Below are 21,316 nucleotides of genomic sequence, written 5' to 3'. Positions count from 1 at the left end.
TGCAAACCCTCAAGAATGAGTGGTAAGGTTTTACAGCAGGTAGCACAGAGTTTATTCCTTGTCTATAGCTGAGACACGCTCTTTTCTGGCACGAATTCTTTTAGATAGCTTGGTCCAGCCTCCCAGCACAGAGTCTGAAAGCTCAGAGTGGCATGGTCTGGGCATCCTTAAGAAGTGCCAAACTACCTGAGCACCAACTCCACTCACCCCCAGGGTTTGGGTAGGCAAAACACATTTCCATGTTCAAGATTAAAAACTTGAAATAACTCTACATGCTATGAAGCATCTTCTGGCAGTGGTAGAAACAAATTGCGGGGTTTTGTTCTAAATATATCACCAGGCACTTTTTTGGGATTTTTGTGTGAGATTTTCTTACACTGCTGAAATTTTTACTGTGTTTTATAGGCAAAAAGCAAGAATAAATACAATTTTAATTCCCTTGTAAAGTTGGCATTAGTACATGGCTGCTGCAGTTCGATATTGCTACGTTGTGTTTTGACTGTCACTTTCGGTTTGCCCAAGCCCTAAATTCCAAGCAGCAGCACGTGTGCCACCTGGTGCCAGAGAGGGGCACGGAGAGCACTTCAGCTTTCACTTGGTTTCCCCAAGGCTTGCTCAAAAGTTTCCTATCAAAGATGATTCATATGCAAGTCCTACCCCTTTCAGGATTTCAGAGGAATGCTTTTTTACAAAACAAAAAAAACGAGTTGTCAAAAAAAAGAAAGCATGAATTTGAATATTTGGCTGTAAAGCTTACCTGCTTCATTTGCAGCCTTTGAAATCTGGGAACCTTTCTCTGGTTTTCTTCCACCAAGGCTGATTTTCCTCCTCTACCAGCAAGTTTTGTTTTGCTCATGATTCACCCGAACATCCCCTGCTTTCAAATTTTGGCTGCCTTTTAACTCAGAAAAAACCATGGCCAGCAGCAACACAACCCAAATCCAGTCTGATCACCCCATTGAGATGGGTTGCTGAACCCAAGCACAAGCCCAAATCTCCTTTCTTGCCTCAAAAAGAAGAGAGAGGAAAAGAGTCCCTGAGATTCTGCAATGCCTATTTGTTCTACCCATGACTTTCTGAACAAGGGAGTGAAAGCTGGCACATCAGGCTGTGGACTTTTTGAAGACTAAAGGGTGTTACAGTACATTTTTAAGTATTTTGAGTGTGCCAGGAATGGCTGGTGCTGGATAAAAGACAGGTCACAGAATTGCTTCCTGTGTCTCTCTCCATTCCTAGGGTCCTCTGGCACTGTGGAGTCCCAACAGGAATGCTGGCATTCCCAGCTCTCGAGAAGCCTGGTGACTGTCATCTGGAAATGCCACCTCTGTGTGGCAGCTTCGAAAGGCTCGTGGCTGCCAAGGCAGAAGAAATCATTCCCTGCTACAGCCAAGTCTCCTGGCACAGTCTCCCAGACCAGCCAGGCAATCTCACTGCCCTGCAGGAGATTTCAGCAGGTAATAGGCACAGCTGCTGAACAGCTGCAGATCTTGGCCTGGATTGAGGGTATTCTGTGCTGGTGTCGTGGCAGGCACTGATGAGCAATGCCAGTTGAGTAGGGGCTGAGAGTTCTGCTGACAGAACTATAGCAAAAAAAAATCAAAAAACCCTTAAAAAACCCAAACCTAAAACCTCCCAAATTTCCACATCTTTCTACGACTATTCTTAACTGCTACCAGCAGTTACTTATTGGCCTTATCTTTGATTCCTGTCAGTGTCCCTGTCATATTTTCTGGAAAAATCCCTTTGCCTGGGATTCTTCTCCTGGAAAGCTGAGAAACGTCAGAGAAAAAGGAAAACAATGATTATCTGTTTGCTTCTCCTGTGTTTTGCTGCTTTGGAATGTGTTTGGGCATTGTTTACCCCCAGGTGATTGTTCCATCGGTCTCATGTGAATTGTTTTGACTTATTGGCCAACCAAGGTCAAGCTGTGTTGAGACTCTGGAAGGAGTCACAAGTTTTCATTATTATCTTTTAGCCTTCCGTAAGTATCCTTTCTGTATTCTTTAGTATACTTTAGTGTAGTATTCTTTTATATAACATAGTATCATAAAGTAATAAATGAGCCTTCTGAGAACATGCAGTCAGATTCATCATTCCTTCCTGCCACAGGGCACCCTGCAAATACAATGCTGTCAGTATATAAAAGACTTATTCAATTAAGTGTTCTGTTTCTCAATTGCTCATCCCTCTGTTTTTCCTATTTTTAATGACCTAAAAAGAAGAATAGTAAAGTTGTGGAATCCAGGACTGTCACTTGGCTATCACTGATCGGCTCCTAACTGTCCTTTCCAATGGTCTTCTCACATGGTGTGCACCCAGTTGATATCTGACTCCACAAGGAAAGTCAGGGCCAGGCAAAAACACCACCACAGAGCAAAAGCACATGCTGGTCTGTGTTAGAAATTCTCCCAAGCCACAATTAACCCAGATTTTAATAAAATCTTTTGATCATTTTCAGCTACATTTCTGCCTGCAGATGAAATTGGACATGTTCCCAGGTGGCTGTTCTAGCAGGTTTCTAAGCCCATTCAGCTCCATCTGCAGAAGGGAGGTTTAGACCAAGGATGAAATAAAGCTAAAATGCAGTTGCTCAGGTACCACTTTAGCAGATGAGCACAGACCTTGTGTCCAAAGCAACGGGAACTGCAGCAGGTACCTGAAGGAGCTGAGTACCTGAGTTAATCTGTAATGTGAATCTTTGTCAGATCTGCTCACATCTGGTTACACCTGAAACAAAGGTCAAAACTGTGTGAAAAATGTAGATTTGCTGCACTTCCATTTATGAATGTGTAATAAATGCCCAGTGAGTGATAAGGGAGAAAAACAATACTTAAAAATACCCAGATAACTAGACAGCTTTTGTACAGGCCAGGCCATCAGCTGTCCCATTCTCAAGAGTTTTCTGCTCAAGGCTGGATTTCAAACCAAAGGGATTCAGTGCTGCTGCTGACATCCATCAACACAGAACCTCCCTCCCCATTTGGCTCCTCTCCTGCATCAGCAGCCCACACAGGGTTTGCTATGTGCTTTGTTCCAGAAAGTCCTTGCTGATGAATCTCCACATCTCCCCTTAGGCAGCACTTGGGGCTGCCCAGCCTGAGGGTGGAATAAAGGCTCCAGCATCAAACCCTTCCATCCCCTCCAGCTTGGTACTGTTGCTCAACCCAGTTTACTGCTGGGTTTGTGCTTGGTGCTCCAGCAGCACTGTGAAAGAGAGATCTGAAGGATGCTGAGAAGTAAAGATGACCTCTTGGGGAAAACCAGCTCCCTCATCTCATTTTGTTTTGCCCACTTCCTTTGCCTCACCAATTCAGCACCATGAACCAGTGCTTGGGAATACAAGTGGTGGGGTCTTGACCTGCAGCACAGAGAACCCACACGGCAACTGCCAATCATCTCTTAATCATAAACCTGGAGTGACAGGAACCTTGGCATGAGCTGCAGCTGTGGGTATCCTAACCCCTGGGACTGCAGGATGAGCTGCTACAGGGCTAGAGATTCCCTGGAGACTCTGTGGAATGCTTCCTTGCAGCAAGTCCTCACTGCAAGGGGCTCCAGCCAGTGGAGGAACATTGTGGGGGCCTGGTAGCCCTGTTCTGCCTGATCTGAGTGGCTGGGGGTGGCCAGGGTTGTGCTGGGTCTGCCTCGGCACAGGCATGTCTGTCTTGTCACAACACATCCCCTCTTTCACCACCCTGGCCCCAAGGGACTGCTCTGGTAGGGGGAAAAGTCTTGGCTGGGAGGTGTGTCCCACAAGGGATGGGAGAGCACAGCAGCCCTGTGGAAGCTGGTGTGATATCCCACTCACAAGGCAGATGGTGTGAAAAACGCCAATCACTTGCTTTTAAAATTTTAAAAGTTTAACAGTAATAAAATGGTTATAAAATAGTAATACAATTAGAGTAATAATAATTTGGACAATTTGAATTTGGACAATATGAGACAATATAAACAAAGAGTTACGGACATCTGGGTACCTTTTTCTGGGCAGAACAAGCCTGAAAAAGGGCCCACGTTAACAGAGGATTAACCCTTAAAAGCAACAGCCTGTTGCATATTCATACACCTCATCCATGATGCATCAATTCCATTCAAACACAGGATTCTGTCTGGTCAATGTCAACTTCTTCCTCTGAATCCTAACAGTGCCTTTGCAGCAGGAAGAAGTTCATTTCTTCCGATAAGAGGGCAATAAATTCTTTTTGTCTGAAAGATTTAGGTGTCCTGTGTCTGCTATCTCAGTGCTAGCCCTTTCTTTAAAAAAGTGTCTTACACAGCATAGTTTCTATATTGACATTTTTTTATAACCTAAAACTATATTTAACACACTACTTAAGAGAATTAATACAGCATAACTTTCTAACACAACATAAATAATATTCATTTTAATATTTGCAAAAAGCCAATCATAAAATACACATTTTTCACAGATGGGAACCTCCATCTATGGATCAATACCAGGCTGGGTCTGATGGGGACACTCTGATGGGGACAGGGAGAAGGCACCACTGTGTGGCAGGGAGGGTCTGGCAGCAGTGTCCCTTGCAGCATGTTTTGTGAAGGGTTATAAGGCTCAGAACAGTGCCCACCCACAGTTTGGGACAGAGGCATGAATATGGATGATTTGCAGTGAAAAGGGAACAAGAAGGCACAGCCATGAGCATTGCACAGCACATCTGTAGGAGCCACGTGCTTATCTCTGCTTCAAGTACAACATGATCCACAGTGATCTGAGCAGGGAGAATGGCACCTCTCTGGAGCCGGGGCACAGCTGTGCCCCTCAGGGTAGGGGAACAGGGAAACTGCCCAGGGACAGGCACACTGCTCAGCTGCATGCAGGGACAGGCTCACTTGTCTGAGCCTCTTTTGGGTGCTGCACCCGGCTGTGAGCTGCTGGGTTTGCTCCCAGCCCTGGCAGGGCAAGATCTGGCCCTGTATGGATGGGGAATGTTCTGATCCTAGTGGTGCAGTACCCAGGCCAGTGCCAGTGGTGCTGGTCCTGGTCCCAGTGTAGTGTCCTGGCCAGACTGTGGTGATGCTGCCACTTGCAGTGCAGTGTAGTGCACCAGTCCCTTCTTGGCCCTGGCCCCAGAGGACTGGAGTAAAAAGCTGCAGGTCAGCACTGCTGGGCTGACTGCGCTGCCAGCACAGGGCCCACGGTGGTGACGCTGCCAGTCCCTGTGCAATGCAAAGCCCAGCCTCAGGCAGATGTGCTGGCTCTGGCCTTGGTCCCAGCAGTGCAGTCACCCGGCCCTGTGCAGACCGTGCCAGCGCTGGCCCCGGTCCCAGGGCAGTACAGTGCCCAGGGCCATGCTGGCGATGCCAGCGCTGATGCCACCAGCGCAGAGATGGGCACCGGTCCCCGTCCTGGCAGGGCCCGCGATCGCGCTGGCACTGCCGGGACCGATGCCGGTCCCGTTCCCGGTCCCAGGGAGGGGCAGCACCGTGCCGCTCCTGTTCCCGGTCCCGGGCCGAGTCCCACGCCAGTGCGCGGAGTCGCGGCGCGCTGCGGTGCCCAGCCGCGTGTGCCGCCAGCCGGTGCCCGGCGCCGGCTGACGGTGGAGGCGGGCCCGGGGCGGTCCTGGCCGGGCGGGGACGGCCCGCGGGTGATGTCAGGCTGATGCTGTCGGTGCGGCGCGCGGTGCATTGTGGGCGAATCCCGCCGCCAGCCGCGGCTCCGAGGGGGAGGATGCGCTCGGGGCCGGCCCGTCCCATAGCCGCAGCCGCAGCGCGCCGGGCCGGCGGCACCGCGCCCGACGAGCCGCACTGAAGGGCGTGGGGCATGCGCTGCCTGCGCCGGCCGCAGCGGGAGGCGCCGGCGGCGGCGGGGCTAGGTGAGCTGGGCCGGGCCGGGCCACGCCGCGGCGGGCATGGGAGGGGAAGGGAGGGACGGAGGGACCGTCCCGCTGGCGGCCTGAGAGATGCGGAACCGGGGACCGCACCGGGCCGGGCCGTGCCGAGGTTGCGCGCGGGGCACTGTGGGAGATGTAGTTTGCCGCCCCACCCGGCGCCTGCAGCTGAAGTGAGAGAGTCCGGCGCGCGGGACTCGGGTTCCCAGCGTGCCCGCGGGGGTGGGCGGGCCAGCAGCGGAGTGACGGCCCGGTGGCACCAATGAGAAGGTGGGCCGGGTGGGGCGAACCAACTGCCGAGAGGGGCGGCGGGGAGTGGGGGGGCGGCGTGCCGGCAGCTGCAGTGCAGGGGCGGACGCGGCCACCTCCTCGGCGGGGGGAGGCGGGACGGCCCGAGGTGAGGGCAGGGCAGGGCGGGGGCCCGGGCGGCGGCCGCCCCTCAGCGCCGCTCCTGCTCGGGCCGGGGGTCGCGGCGATGCCCGGGGCTGCCGCCGCGGGAGGGGCGGGCAGCGGCCTCGCTGCGCTGTGCATGGCAGGGGCGGGGGCGCCCCGAGCCCTGAGAGGCTCCGCCGGAGGGAGCGGCCCCGCCGGGTGGTACCGGTGACCGCCGGTCCCGGTGTCGGGCGGGGGCCGAGGTGCGAAGGCAGCCACGGCCTTGTGGCGGGCCGGGCTCTAGGGAAACGCACGGAGGGTGTCGGCCACCTCGGGAGGTCAGGTGCCGTCGGGGGCTGGGCACGGCATCCTGCCCGGGGCCACCGGGTGCCTGTCCAGCCGCATGGGAAAAGGCATCCCGCTCCTTGGAGGGCTCTGGGGAGCGAGCGAGCGCTTTTGCCGCGCTACGTTGGGCTAACTCCGTGGTGTTCGGGTTTCAGGCAGGAGGCTGAGAGTTTCTCCTTTTTGGCGGGGTGGAAATGGTGCTCCTGTGTGCGTGGCCGTGTCTCCTGAAGCTTTGGGGCTCAGAGACTTCCGCTGTGGTGTCGGTATTGCTCGTGGTGCCCAAGCTGACATTGCTGGATCTGTCCATAGTCATTGTGCTTTCCTTGCATTCCGCGAGAGGAGGTATCCGGTAACCTGGGTCTGACCCACTGAGGACTCTCCAGATGAACACCGTGACCTTGACGTGCATCTAGGATTTAACAGGGAACCAGAATGCTGCACGAAGCACTGAAGTCACACTGTCACTCTGACAGCTCAAGTTCAAGACCCACTGTGTGTTTTGAGGGGTGGGGACTTCAATACCTGTTGGTATGATGTTTCTGAGCAGTTCAAACCAAACCCGTTTTGAATTTTCTTAGGCTTGCAAGGTGGTTTGATTGATAGAAGGAAAGGTTTCCTAATTCTACAATTTCACATGGATTTCTTGTAGTCTCACTGAAAATGCTGCCTTTTAGCAATAAACTTCTCAGTCACAACAGAGATTTTCAGCCTGGAGACTTCCTAAGAGTGGAATTTAGCCTCGTGTTGTGTTGTGCTACAGGGTGTGCTAATGCTCCCTCAGCTCGTAGGTGCTGTGCCTGTACAGGTGCTCTGACTAAAGAGCATCAGTTCTGTCTCACGAGTGTCAGTGTGTCCCCACATTTCAGTGTGCTGCCTTCTTTTGAGAGGATAAAGAGGGGCAGAACAGGAATGATGTGTTAATGTTCTGGCTTTCTTCCTTTATGTGCCAGTGACCACCCAGCTCACAAGGAGCATCCTCCTGGTGATATAGGTGGAATGAGAAACTTTTGAGATGTGGTGCTCATGAATGGTGTATGTGGCATTCACTGCTGTTACTGCTGTGTGCTTTTCCGTGCTTTGTGATAATCTCATTCCTTCAGGAGCAGGCTGTGTTCCTCTTCTCTGGTGAAATAAAACACTGGAATCTCTTGTAGGACTCTTCTATCACACCTTAGGGACGCCTGCCTAACCTTTCCCTTTTTTTTTTTTTTGGAATAGTCCTCAAGGGAGAAGTCAGATCCCTATCAATGTTCTTGGTCCTTCAGAAAGAAGTATCTCTAGTGCTAGGAAATCAGCCCCCAGCATTGGTGCTGATCAAGTGGTGCTCATGGCCCATGGGTGGATTTCCTTCCCTCTCCATCCCCAGTGTTTGTTGGTGAAGGCAGCAGGCAACCTGCAGCTCTCCTCCAGTGGAAGCAGTTGGCACTTGTTTTTCAAGACAGGAATTATCAGACAGATCCAGGAAGAGCCAAATCCATCTTTCTTCTCTATCTTCAGTGTGGGAATCCCTTCATGCTGTTTCTTGCTCTCTCTTATGGAAAGATTGATTCATCACTTTATGGTTTATCAGGTAGCACACTCCTCTCATGTGGGTCTTGCTGTGGGCTCATCTCTTCAATTGTGTCCTTTCAGTTTTTTGCCTTAGTCTTATCTATGTGTGTGTATCAATGTGCAGGGTCTACAGAAAACACTTCAGGAGCGGTTCCTCATCCTGGGAAGCTCCTAGGTTAGATTTGTTTGCCAAAGCTCCATAGTGACCTTCCAGTAACATTGTTTCACTTTGAAAACAGAGCAGAGGACAGAAAATAGGTCCTTATGGAGGAATAGGTGTTTATAAAATTTTCAAGGACTTCATAAACTTCCTTAGTTTTTAAGGACGTGTGGGCTTCGTTGGTATCTTCCACTTTGAGTATTGCAAGGCAGAGTTTGAATATTTGCTGGAGCCATTGTGGAAGCATTTGCTAAAAAACTGTTTTAGCTCTGCTAGTTTACTGAGCAAGATACAGAGTGGACACAACCTGTGCTTCCCTCCCCTTCTTCCATCAAAGATAACAAAAAAATGGGTATTCCTTTGAAACATCATGAAATCCCCTTAAATGTCATTGTGGGACACAGTCCCTTTGGAATAAATGTTAAGATTGCTTCGAGAGGGAGGAATAAGGAAGGCCAGCTGTGAGACCTCCCTCCCTAGTCCAGAGGAAGAATGGGAGAATCTGTTGGGTATTTGTTGAAACTTCAGGAATGAAGGTGAGGGAGATGGTGTGGCTTTTACCTGGTGCATCTGAAAATTGAGAGTCCCTTGCATGTGAGTTTGCCCAGCTCTGAACTGGACAGGGACAATCCTTGTTGGTCAGGCCAATCCATGATCTTCTCCACAACAGTGCCCAGTGCCTGTGGATCACACTGTTGAGAGCCACAGCAGTTATCCTCAAAAATATGGAAAATAATCTAGCAATGGCAGTGTGTCTTGGACATTAATGTATCAAGTGGTTTTCCACATGAACTTTTCTGGTTTTGGAGACTGATGGATACATCAATATATTAAGACTCAATAGGGAAACTATAAAAGTACCACTAGGTTTTTTCATGGGATTCACAATCCCTTGGTGCCTTTTGGTCTTACCCTGGCCCACACTGTTTTCTGTTGGGCCTTCTCCTCTGCTCAAGAGCTGCACACATGGGAAAGGATCTTTTTTTGTGGTTGAGAAGGAAGATGTTGACAGTGTGATGGACTGTAGAGCTAATCAAACAAGATGTGTTTGGAAACCCCTTCCTTTTGGTGTCAAGCTGTGTCATCTTTAATTTGGTGAGCAATATGAAAGGAACAAACTGGATCCTAGGCTGGCTCCAGTCGGATAGGTGCAATGGAGAGCAGAGAATGCCTGTGGGCATTCCCTCTTAGAAGAAATGAGGCATCCCAGCCTTCAGAAAGAGATCTGGTGTCAGGTGTGGCAGGTGGAAGTGGATTCCTCTCTGTCTGTGCAGCAGGAGATGTTGTCAGACCCACTCTGCCTGGGTACAAAGCTCTGGTGGCCTCCCAGTCAGACAGGAAAAGACAAAGGGAGGCATTGATGTCTGGTGAAAAGGTTTTGATTTCAGGATCACTCAGCTGCTCAGGCCAACCCCCTGGATTGTTCCAGTCCTTTCTCTACCAGTGACCAAGAGATGATGCTCAAGGAAAGGCTAAGAAGATGGGCACACTGTGCTTGCCCTGGTCACACCCCTTATCACCTGGGGGGTGCAGGATGCAGCTTTTCAGCATTTTTGTTTGTTGGCCTGAGTAATTTTCCATGTACACAAGGTGTGACCTGTGTGCTAAGAGCACTCTGTTGTGAAACCTAGCTCTGCATTCCTATGTGTTTTCCTCTCTTTTTGCGAGTTACTAGTTTTAGAGAAACTTTAGTTTTATCCTGGAACATCCTAATTTCCAAGGCCTTTGGTCTGATACCACACATGTGCTTATTGAGTCTTCCTGAAAGCACCTCACCTATCCTAATAGATCTGTAAATCAGGGCTTCTCCCTTCTGCCTGCCACTTAGTTTAATTTTTAATCTTCAGTTTTCTAAACATGTCTGTTGTGGAAGACTGATTTTCCAGATCCTCTGCAGAGCTCTTGAAAACAAACAGCATCCAAAAATCCTAGGTATCTTCTTTCTGCTCTTTCCTTCAGTCTTTCTATTTCTTATCTGTCCATCATTTAGCAGACTGGCTAGGTGGCCTCTCATCACATATGGGTGGAAAATATGTAGATTTTATCCGGAAGAATTTACTTAATCTCTTCTATATCATCAGGAAAAAACTTCACTTGGAATAATTTGTACTGTTTTCTTCTTTTGCACTCATCTTCCTATTCTAAAAACCTTCCGTTGGGCCAGTAAGTCAGAATTATAACAAAGTAGAAGTTGCACTGGCCAAACATTTTCTTTCTTTTTCTTTCTTTTTTTTTTTTTTTTAAGGTGATACATTTCTGTTCAACAAAGTGCAATTATTTCTAAGTTATATTTAAAATTGCATCTTGGTAATATATCCTGATCTGCATGAGGAAACTGAAGTTCCACATTGCCTCCTGTTTCCTAAAGGCACAGGCCATCTGTTCTCACATGGCAAATCACTGTTGCTGCTTTATTCTGGTCTGATGGGGTAGCTTTACTATTACATTTTTTCCATTTAGCCTTGATACAAAATTATTTCTTTATCTCCTGTGAGTCTGTCTGTTTATTTTGTAGTGTGTAGTACTCTTTCTCCCCTGGAGTGACCTGGCCTTTTTCTGTGTACCTTTTCCATGCAGCACTGGAGAATGTGCCTGGGTAGCTCTGTGTTCACCCTTGACTCTGTTCATCCTTGTTCCCTATCATACCTCTGAAACCTGTTGCATCTCTTTGGTTTTTTGGGTTCCATTTAAATACCTTATAATCCTGAAACTACTCTTTCTCTGTGTGTGTGAGAGAGATGTTTCTTCTAAAATTCAGCCCATTTTTTCCCTGAACTTGTAGCTCTTTGTGAGAATCTGCCTCCCAGCACCTGCTGTGCCTCTCCTACCCCAGAGTGATCTGTAGCTTCTTGACATGCAGCTTAAATTCTGGGTAACTGTTCTGCTCACTGAAACAAGGGTATGGTGTAGCTGTCCAATACTTTCACCTTCATAGAGGCATCAGCACAGTGCTTCTCTTGATTGGACACTCTAATAAATTGTCTGGCTTGTTTCCCTCATTTCATGAAAGTTGCTTGTTTGCTTCCTGTAGCACCTCAGCCCCAGAATAGAAGTCACCTTTGTGGTGACATTGTATTAGGAGGCTTAGACTTTGTGGTCTTTTTATGTCTTGAATTATTTAAACAGAATCCAGATGCATTAGACTTCTTAAATTTACTAGTTTAGGAGTTGTGCAAGTAATTTATTGAAACCAACTGATTTCTTTAAATTGTGTTATCCTTGGGGAAAAAAAAAAAGGTTAGCCTCAGGCAGAGTTACTCCAGTAACTCCAGAGTTGCTGTTTTTAAGCAGAAGGGACTGAATCTTGCAATTTCACAGAAGGCCAAGAGCTTCCTGCTGTGGAGACAAACACAGAGCACAGCTTGACTGAAGCTGAAATGGATCTGAGGTCTGCTCCTCTCTTGTGCTGCCACTTCATTTGACTGACCCTACAGTGAACCAATTCTAAGGCAAGGAAATGCTCTTATTTGTTAGGAAGAGGAATCATGTTCCTGCTAGTACAGGTCACTGAACCCATGGTGGACCCCTGGCCTGTGATGGAATCCTACACACATGAGTTCAGAGCTGGGAGGAGAGAGGGGACCTGTTTCTCTTCATTTCAGGGAGATTTTTAGATTGGCTAATTAGGAACCTGAAGCTGTGGATCCAGCATTGGGGTCTGTAGGATTTATGGGGTAGTGTAGGTAATATGGTGTAACAGTGCTCCCATTAATTCTCACCTTTCATTCATTAGTGTCTAAGCACCCATAATGGGATTTTTGGGGGGGTGTTGGGTTTTTTGGGTTTTGGGGATTTTTTTTTGTGGTTTTGTTTTTAGTAAAATTGGTAGTAGCTAAAGCATGCCTTCTTAGAGGTGCCCAACCTTGGTCTGAAAAAAGAATCCACCCTCTTTCTTGTTCCAGATCCTGTCCTTAAGGAAAACACCCATGAAAAACTAATTTGCAGTTGTCAGATTTCAGCTTCTAGCAGAAGGTGAGCTAGAATGTCAGAGCCCTTCAGTTTCTTTAATTTTCTTCCACTGCATTCCCTTGCTTTTGGGAGTTTCTTTGGGCTAAGTTACATGCATTTTAGAGAGTTTAATTTTCAGGTGGAAGGCACCTTCCAGCCTTTTTTTCTGATTCAGGATTTTTAATTACCATGAGACACTGGATTCTACCAGTCTCTACTGTTTCTCACCAGCAGGCAAGGACAGAATTGCCTCCCTTTTTTTTTTGCTTCTCTCTGTAGCAGTGCTCTGCTCTGTGTTCATGACCTCTATGGCTTATTCATAGATGTCTAAGCATGAGTTTGGTTGTATTAAGAAGCATTTTGTTGAAGATGCACTTTTTTCCTTCTGCTGTTCCCCATTTCTATGAAGAAATAAGGAGTGGTTGCTTCACAAGCAGAGACAAGGCTTATGGGGCTTTGTCCAGTGAGCCAACAGGACAAAAAAGAAAATGTAAAAGGTGGAAATGCAAAGGGCAGGTAGTCAAGTAGTTTGTCACTCTTGTGACAGTTACCTGGGTGAAGTGACAGGAGCCATTTGTTTCCAGGGCTCAGGCTACCTGGTTGCATAGGTCCTGCAGCCTCTTTTCAAGCCTGGTGGCAGCTCAGAAGCTGGTATTTCTGGTGTGCTTGTTGCTTCTTTTGCAAAGCACATTTTCTTTAACCTTGCTGCCTGTGTTTCTGATTGGGATGAGATTATATACATTTTTTCCCCTTCCAAACATCCCAGGCTGGACTTGAACCAGTAATTGTTCTGTCTGTGGAGTATTTATTATTAGAAGAATTCACCAGAAGCCAGCTTACTCTGGCAAGCTGAGCACAGAATGCACAATTAGTCATTTCAGGTTGAGATAGGTTTGAAGAATTGCTATGAGCATTGACCAAGCCACGTACAAAATTTACTTTTCCTGTACTTTACTACAGCTATGAATAGAAAATCATTTTTACATTAAAAGATGGCATAAGTTTTATGATGCTTTTTTATAGAAACAAGTTCTGACCATATTAGTTCTGTAATAGGAAATTCTCAGAATCCAGTTACTTGGCATAGCACTGGAAAATTAAGGATCAAAGTATAAATGTGGTTTGTGTCAATGAATTGGTCCAGAAGAACACATTTTAAAGTTTTGTTGGGGGTTTTGCTGGTGTGTTTTTTGATTATTTGTACTGGGGATTTTGTTGGTTTTTAGGGTTTTTTTTCCCTGACACAACAAGCTGGTCTAAAATCTGATAGCAGAAGGAGAAGGCATAGAGCTCAGTCATAGAGCTGCTTAACTCCACAGATAGGAAAACTCCTAGATGGGAAGCAGTTGTTTGCACGTTCTGGGAGAGTGCAGGCTGGTACTGACAGTTGTGAACTGGATGGCATTCTCAGCACATGTGGAAGTGGCTTTTACAGAGGCAGTCCTGACCAACTTGTAGAGCTCTCCATAATCTTGGTAACCCTTATTCCTTGGAAACTGACTCACACAGCAGTGCAGAAAGGAATGAAACAGACCGCACTTGCACATACAAGAATTTTTGTATCTTTTACTAGTATATTCTTGCACAGACTGAATACCACCCCTGGAAGCAGTGCACAGACTGTGAGGGTGCAGTATCCCAGGGATTCCTTTGTTGGAGGCTCTTCCTGAGAGGCACCAGCTTGAGCTGTTACATCATTGCTGCACTGTTGGGACCTCTGGTTGCCCTGGGTGATTCGGGACCCTGGCAAGGGGCTCAATTTTAGCCCATGGAAACAATTACCAACTTTGTGTGAAGATTTACAAGCTACAGAAATTTAAGTAGAATGATAGTTAATTTGTCACAAAGTGAAAAAGTAGAATTTTAGGGTTTTAGAATGGGGATTCAAGAAGCAAAACTGAAGAATCTAGGCGTGTCCTGTCCTTCTTCTTCTTCTTATCCTCCATCTTCTGTTGAGATGGTAACACTTTTTGATTGATTTAGAGTAGAGACAGACTGTCTAACATAGGTGATAGGTATTAGAAAATTATTGTAAATAAAATACACATAATTCCTAATATAAAAAATTAACACCACCCCAATGGCAAACACTGTGCCACAACCTGACCTGGCAGACAAATCTCAGCAAGTCAGAAAAAGAATATAATAAATGAGAAAAAATAAACAACCTTGAAAAGCAGAACCAACAAATCTCGACTCCTTCTTTGGTCATGGGGCTGGGAAAGAAAAGACTTTCTAATACCTCGGGTGTCAGCTCAACCACAAAACCCCAAAACTGCACCAACTCTTTCCAAAGGAAAATGACATCTCTGTGGACCCTCAGTGCGCCTTTGGGTTGGGTCATGCAGCAAGAGTCTTATGGAGAGAATGGAGGTTTTCCATATCAGCAGGGAAGAGTGTATAGTGGAGGGGAAAGATGCAATTTGCTAGAATCTGTACAGTTACCTGCAGAAATTGCTGTGGTGCATTCCCAGCCTACAGGAGAGGCACTGCGGGAATCTGTAGGAATTACCCAGCCCAGTGCAGCTGTAAAGGCTGTGGCCAGGCAGCCTCTGGGACAAGGTGCTGTTGTGGCAGTGACCAGAGGCAAAGGCCAAATTTGATAGACTCCAGGGCTATGTATAAGAAGGACTGCTCAACAGAAGAAGAGAGACAGTGGGAAAAGTGGGAAGCAACCCAAAATAGTGATGGAGTAGGGACAATTGAGGTAAAACTGATTCTGCCAAAGAAATATTTAATCACTCTGGCTGGATGGTTTCATGAAAAAGCCCCAGGGGGAGCAGAGGTAATAGTTAACAAAGTACAAAAGGCATGGATGGCTCCAGAGAATCACAAACTCTCTTTGGAAGGTGTTTAGCTAACAGGAATTTAAATCCCAGTGGTGTCCAGCTTACTGGATCCATGTGAACACTTGATCCAGTATGTTTTCTATATGCACAGAGTTCAAAGAGCAAAGTGTGCTCAGTAGTATCCATCCACTCCACCTGGAATACAGATACATTATATACAGCCTGGAAGTGAAGTGTTAAAGGCATTCTTTAGGAAATCCAAATTAGAACCTGCGCAGGAAGGTCCATGTACTGTTTTATTGTGTTCCTAGTTTGCTGTTAAAGATTTAGGTAAGGAAAATTGAATATACCATTCTCACATCAAGCAAGTAGTGATGATCAACCAGTTGATAAATGACTGGCTTCTGAGAATCCTTAATGATTTTGTATTGGGAATCACTTAAGTATTTGTGCATGGGAATCTATAACCTTGGACTCTACCCTGTGGTAATCTTGTTAGTTTCAATTCTGTTAAGTTTGTTATTTGTAGTAATGTTGTAGAAGGACAGTGGTTCAATGCCTCAAAGTTGTTTTCTTTTTCCTTTTACTACAATAGTATGTGAGATGAATTAAGATAAAAGAAGAACTGTTGAGGAACACACCTGGTGCAGATAGTTGGGTGTGCAGCTGCAGTGGGAGCTGCAGGTTGTGCCCTGGGTGGCAGGAAATGTCTGGAGGCCCAGACAAGGGGCCATGAACTGGTGCCACCCCTTTGCCAAAGAAAGAGCATGGGAACGTGTAGAGCTGGCTGGCTGATTCATGCAGAGACTCTGTGGAACCCAGATTAAACAGAAGACCCCAGACCAAATATCCCCATTTACCAAGAGGCACGTGCAAGGGGCACCAAGAGCACAAGAGGAACACAGCCTGTAAGGGCACAAAAATCCAGTGGTGCCAGTGTGACTCCCAGAGCGGTTCCTGAATGCTCAGACAGGAAAGTTTCCTTAGCCAGCTGTCTGCAAACTAAAAAGAGATGAGACAGAAGATCAGAGAATGAAACTGTAGATTTGCAGGCAGCAGAGGAGGGATGAACCTGCTTCCCTGAGCATGCTCCAGCTAGGGGGAAGAGTTCCTTAGAAAAATGGGAAAATGGGCTGTAGAAAGATGATTTAAGTGACTAACAGTTGGCGTGATTTGTCATGTTTTTGTCAGTCCCAGCAAACCTCTTCTGGGTAATAACAAATAGAATGTTGTGATCAGCATTTGGCCTGAAGACTGAAAAAAATTTGTCCCATTTAGTCTCATTTAGTCTGATATCAGTGCAGCAAGTGGCAGTTGCCTCACTTATGCTAATTTTTATAATGAACATGCTTGGTAATATGAAGTCTACATGGTCAATCTATAAATACATGAATTTTCCTAGGAAAATACCCTGTCTTCCAGAATTTAAATCAAATGATGACATCTCTCATCAGGAACTTGCTGTTATGTTCCTAACCTCTAAAGAACTTTTTGGCAAGTTTATTTAATAATTGATGGTTATGATGACTGCATCTATCATAAAATTTTTTGAATGGATAAGATGAACACGGCTTTCTCTGGAATGGAGGTTGAAAATGTTTGATCTTAGGCTGTGGGCCCTTTAATAACCTGATATAATAGGTTGTAATGAGACCATTGAGCAACAGATGTTATCAGTTTGCTCTGTGCCTGAGTGGTTTTTTCAAGATAAAATCCTGTTCTTCAAGAATAAGGCCTCAAGGAAGGTCCTGATAACCACTCTGAAAACTGACTTGGAATGGCCACATTTGATGGAAGATGAATAACAGGCTCTGCACAAAAGCAGAGAGAAAGGAGAGGACATGCCTGATGGGAATTCTGCATTACCTGAGGATCTGGTCACACTCTGGTCCAGGATCAGGTGATGACAACATACCCTTGTGTAGCAGGTGTAGGTTGAGTCTGATATCATAAGTACAACCTATGTTTAGTTCTTGCTTTTGTTCAGATATATTTGGTTTGGCTGCCAGCAGACTACTCAAGCTTTTCAGTGGTGATTTATATTGATTTTGCAGGTACAGATACTTAAGCTGCAGTTAAATGTTCATTGTAAGCAAACCATAATGCTTGCCTGTTAAATTAGGGGAGGTTGAGCTGGTTGTGATATCAGAGGGATTTCCTGGAGTTGGATTTAATATTCTGCTTGTTTCAAATTTGGAGCAACTCTATCAAGGAGATTGGTGGAAAATAATAATAGACTTTCCTTTCAAATTGTCCTGCTCCCCATTGTTTTACTTTTACTGCTGAGATGTATTTGGGGAGGATTAGGATCACATAAACCCCTGGCAGTGTAGGCGTGCTTATCTGGTGTGTGTTCCTAATGATTTGTTGTCATAATTACCTGTGCTGATTCTCCCTGCAGATAGGTGGGTTTGGCACAGAAATTACTGGTGTGTCTGACTGCTCTGTAATGTGTGTGAATGCAGTCTCTGGCAGTGTGGTGTTGTTTGTTTGGGGGTTTTGTTTGATTTCCTCTAGTCCTATGCTGTTACTTTCACTGTGCAGGCAGTGATAATTCAGTTGGCTGTGCAACTGGGTAGCCATAATAATGCTGTCAAGGTGCATCTGTTACTGTGTTTAATATGTATGTTCTGCTCAGTGCAGCCTCGTGTTAGCAGAGAATCTGGACCTTGATTGATTGCAGTCTGTCTTGATTGCAGCTTTTTTTTGTTTGTTTTTCCCAATGACTCCTTAATGGTCATAAACCATTCAAAGATGAAAAATAGTCCCAGCATCTTGCAACCTCACCTTTAGATGTTTTGATTTTTACAGAAGTGAGATGCTGTGAACAGCAAGTCCAGAATTTCTAAGGCACAGAGGAGGCTTTAGGCTGCAGCTGATAGGAGTTGAGCCTGCTCTCTAAGCAGGGTTTGCTGCAGCAGGGGCAGGCAGTGAAGGGAGTTGTCTTCAAGGAATAATTCAGAACCTCATGAGCTCCTGCTGTCAGACCTACCCTAACAGTGTATTGCTTGTTTTTTATTGCTGTTTCAAGTTCAGCAGGGAGTATGGTGCATTCCAGGGCTGAGGGCTGTTAGTCCAGTGCACTCTATTTTTTAATCAACTTATTTTCCTGTACTGTTACACACATTCCTACCCTGATAACAGAATGCTAGTGCATGGTACAAAGATGTAAGGGGTTTTTGTTTGTTTCATTGTCAGTGCTTTAATTTTTATGGTTGGTATTGGAAGGAGATGATGTTGGAAAACAGTGAGGGACACTGAACCCATGCAGCTACTGCTGCCATTCACTGAGCCCTAGTGCTGCTAAGAAGTGGCACCTGGAAATTCCACTGGTTTTTGTTTCCTTACTTCTAAGAATTCTCAGTCCTACTTGTTATATTCTCATCTTATTGCCCAGCCCATCTGTTTCATTCATGTTCATGTTGGGAATAGCTAAATTATGCTTAAATTCTATTTACAACTATTTTTTGGTTGTTCCTTTCATGCAGGTATTGGACAGGGAGATTGACCTGATTTCTAGACTGCAGTTTATTGGGCTACTTCTTTTGGTTTTGCAGTTATCCAACTTTGTCTCACACAAAAAAAGCTGATCAACATTCCATAACACCTCTGGGATCCACTCTTAGGGTGGATCATACACCTGAGCTGTTCATGATTGGGAATTTGATCAAGTAGAGAGGGTCATGGGTTACAGCAGTCTAAATTGTTCTAATTTGTAGATTTCCAGAGGTAAGGATGTGTCCTGAAATGAAGTGGGATATTGCCTTTAGACCCTTAGTAAGGTGGTGAAAGACAGAATTCCATAGCTTTGTTCTGCTCTTTAATAACCACCTTGTGTCTGATGAGTTTTGAGCTTGATGTGAGTGAGTTGTATTTTGAGCACTCCAACTGTGGTATACTGGGACTGAAGCAAGCCATCATAGGAAAGATCTCATCTATTCATTAGGAATTCCTACAGGGTGTGCTTGGTATTTATAGGTTTAATTTTAAGAATGCTATAATCCTGTAAAATTAGGAAATATTTTTATTCCAATAAAGCTGTTTAAAATTGTGCTTGTATGAAAGAGAACCTTGTAAAGGTGGTTGGGCTGTGTATATGAGACTTTTTCCCATTGACTATTTTTTGTTCTCTGGCCACCTTGAAGAGCTAAAGAAGACATATATATTATATATACACTCCTTCTGCTGAAGATATACTCCTCACCAAAACACAAGTTGGGCCATACTGAGTCCTACCACTGGTCCATCTAGGCCAGTATCCTGACCTGAGCTGGCTAGGAATGGGTATCTAGGATAGAGAATAAAAGCTGGAAAGGCATATAAAATGACTTCTCAGACTGCTCTCTGCCACTTTCAGTAAACTGCTGAACATGGGGGTTTTTTGCATTTCTTTTATTTGCATTTCTTTATTATAAATGCCAAGACTAAATTTATAAGGCAATGAAGTTTGTATGTTTGGAAAGTTTATGTAGTTGGCTGAAGGAGATATCAGTGTGGAAGAGCTGATTTCACACTTCTTCATGCTGAGGTTGGCCAAGAGATGGAATTTGGTCCTACTGTTGTCACTGTTTTTTTCTCAGCTGCTTTCTTTTGTGCTTCACTTGCTATTTCTAGGAGGGCAGTTTTAGAGTCTCTTAAGCTTGCTCAATTTCCTTGCATGACTTCATAGGACAGGCGTATGAGAATCTCTTGACATCTTGTTCATTTCCTACAGGAAAAGACAAACTGAAAGTTGTTGTTTTCACAGTCACTGTAATTTAAATTATGTTTCTTTATATTCAATAGTCGGTACATTTCACAGGTAAGGAGAGTGGAGCAGCATCTGAGTTTAAGATGCTTGGGTAACACTTAACATGCAGAAATGATGCTCTCTGTTGTGTACTGGGAAGGAGAGGAACTTCCTTACCACTCTCCCACTGACCATGTCTTGCCTCTTCCCTTCTGTGCTGATGGTTTCTGCACAAATGTACCTTCATTGCTTCTTCTGCCCCTTGTGACCCTCCTGGGTTTTCAGCTTGATGTGTTATGTCTTGCTATGGATGTAGGTAATCCTTGGCCCATAGGCCTGAGCATGTTTCTACAGTATTTGTACCACCTCAGGAATAAAGTTTAGATTTGTGCTGCTACTGTGATCTAAAACACATAACCTGGAATTCCTTTCAGACTATAATTAAATTGGCATTTGCTTTGGCTGCATTACTCTGGTGATACCAGAGCATATCTGTAAACTTAGTTCTGTAATTCCATTTTGCCAAATGGCTGCTATTCATGGTATTGCCCAGGAGGATTTTTTTCTATTTCAAAGCCAGATTCCTTTAAATAACAGACATGATATCTTTGTACACATGTATTAAAATTTTGATAAAGGAAAGTGCAATAGTGCACCAGGGAAAGCAATTGTACCTTGCCTGTCTTTGAGTGCTCATGGACTTTCATGCTCAGTCTCTCCTCCAAAATTATACCTTGGGATTACTTTCCACCACAGTCACCAGACTGAAATCTTACTATGCAGGTGCATCACTAAAGTGATGTGAGTAGACCTTCAGTAGGGAGAGGATACTTATTTTTGTGTCTTATCATTGTTTGTAATGTTAAAAGTTTGGGGCAGTCTATAATTAACTAACTTTTCTTTAAAAACCAGAAGAAAAGTCAACATTGAGGGAGATTTTTGCAGGGGTTCTCTGTCCTGTGCCTGCTGAGGTGATGTGCAGGGAGGTTGTGTGCTCAGTGCTCACTGGTAGTTTAGGGATGGCTGGTTCAGGTGTTCTGGGGAGCATAAAGGAACTTGGGAATGGCATTCCACTTGCTCATTAGACAAAGAAGCACAAATATTGTGCTGCCAAACACAGCAGGTACTTTTTCTTTCCAGTTTCTTAATTCTGTACCCAGTGATTGACAGCTACCCCATACAGATGCAGGACTCTTTCAGTGACAATTTGGAACATTTTGCAGCACCTTTCTTCTGAATCTCTTTAATACCCAGTTTTTTCTTATTTCTCTTCTATGATTTTGATTATCCTTTAGCAGATGTTGAATTGAACATTTCTCAGCAGCCCTCTTGCTGAGTTAGTCTGCTGCTCTTTTTCTTCATGTAGTTATCTTCTATATCTGGAATGAAATCTTCTTTTGTGAAGATTTTTATAAGATCTCTGAGATCTTTTGTTCATGTTTTATTTGATCATCCTTTGTCTTGCACTTTTGACATACTTCTGTCTGCTGCTTCCTTGTGCACATTACATACTGGCCCCTTCACAGCCTTCCCTCTCAGTCCTTTTATTGCTAGGGAATGAGTTATTTCCTCT

This window comes from Haemorhous mexicanus, chromosome 3 (genome assembly GCF_027477595.1).
Source record: "Haemorhous mexicanus isolate bHaeMex1 chromosome 3, bHaeMex1.pri, whole genome shotgun sequence".
Lineage (NCBI taxonomy): Eukaryota > Metazoa > Chordata > Aves > Passeriformes > Fringillidae > Haemorhous > Haemorhous mexicanus.
The sequence above is the reverse complement of the archived record's forward strand: the minus strand, read 5'-3'. Positions refer to the sequence as shown.